The sequence below is a fragment of the Nematolebias whitei genome, chromosome 19, assembly GCF_014905685.2.
Source record: "Nematolebias whitei isolate Nwh7 chromosome 19, NemWhi1, whole genome shotgun sequence".
Taxonomy (NCBI): domain Eukaryota; kingdom Metazoa; phylum Chordata; class Actinopteri; order Cyprinodontiformes; family Rivulidae; genus Nematolebias; species Nematolebias whitei.
Window position 1 is genome coordinate 12,601,553 of NC_056516.1, and position 1,580 is coordinate 12,603,132.

Here is a 1,580-nt window from a genome sequence, read left to right on the forward strand (position 1 = left end):
TTTGTCATGGTGGTCTCTCGTTTTATCTATTTCTCTTTTATTATTTAATTATTCTTCTTTCTTCTCTCTTTAAAAAAAAAAAAAAAAAATTGAGCGATGATGATAAGTTCATTGAAACACTTCACAATGTTTCTACACTTAAACTGAGCTAAAAATATATATATATATATATATATCGTCAAGCTTTCTTCAACATTAGGCTGCTGCTCGGTGTGTTACAAACTCCCAGTCCACCCCATCACAACTGTGGTGAAACCATACTCTCACTGGATGACTGGATCACTAGAACGTTTCTTGGAGACTTTAAAACTATTTCAATTTGGTTCCAAAGTCATATCATGGGTGAAGTTGATATATACCTCCCCAATGGTGGCAGTAGACACTAACGCAGCTACTGCGAGTTGAAACGTGGTACAAGGTAAGGGTGCCCGCTCTCACCGCTTCTATTTGCATTAGCAATAGAACCACTAGCTTTATGTTAAAACTCCATCTATCCATCCATTATCTTTACCCGCTTCTTCCATTTAGGGTTGCGGGGGGTCTTTAGTAGAGTTGCATTCGGGCCTAATAAATCCGGATCGAACTGGACCGAGCTCTTAGTTTTGTTTTTTTTTCCGAGCCCTACCCGGACCCAACGGATTACCAATAATTAGAAAGCCGAGACCCCCCCCACCCCCCACCCACCCACCCAAAAAAAACTTTTTATTTTTTAAATTAAGCTTTTACTGCTTATGTAATCAAATCAGTTTGACATGATAGTTTTGAAAACATATTGAAAGGAAGATATAATATTTATTTGTATTAACAAGTCACCAAATGGATATTATCATACAAAACAAATTGCCTAAAAATATAGAACATGTCTACTTTAATTGAATGTGCTGCTCGCGTTGGCTTTTGTAGATGCTGCTTCTTCCTTCACTACAGATGACAGCAGGTGTGGAGACGCACGCAGCCGGTGATCAGTTGATTGAGCCATCCACCCATTATCTTTACCCTCTTCTTCCTTTTCAGGTAGCGGGGGTCGCGTGCCCATGTCCAGCAGTCACTGTGCAAAGCGTAGCGTACACCCTGGACAGGTTGCAAGTCCATTTCAACCGTCAGGTCAGCGGAGGCGTGCGGCCGGTGACAGGTTGTCCATCTGAAGCTTAACGCAACTTTTTTTTAACCTCTTTAAACGGCCAGTCGGACCTGCCTCTTTACTTACTCTGCTCAACCTGTTTTGTAATTGTAATTATTTTTTCTATCCTTAACATTTGGGTTTGTCTTTCAGATACACCTGGACCTACATCTGGACCTACCATTCTATGCTCGTCTGTCTCTCCTTCCCGTCCTCTCAACCAACCGGTCAAAGTAGATGGCCGCTTGTCCTGAACCTGGTTCTGCTGGAGGTTTATTCCTTTTTAAAAGGGAGTTTTTTCTTTCCACTGTTGCCACTGTGCTTGCTCAGGATGGGAGACTGCAACGAAGCCAAGATTCATCTTGTCTGCTGGATTCCTTAGATAGAGAACTTTACTAATTGGCTTTTATGTGAATGTTCCTGTAAAGTGCCCTGAGACAACTTTGTTGTGATTTGGCGC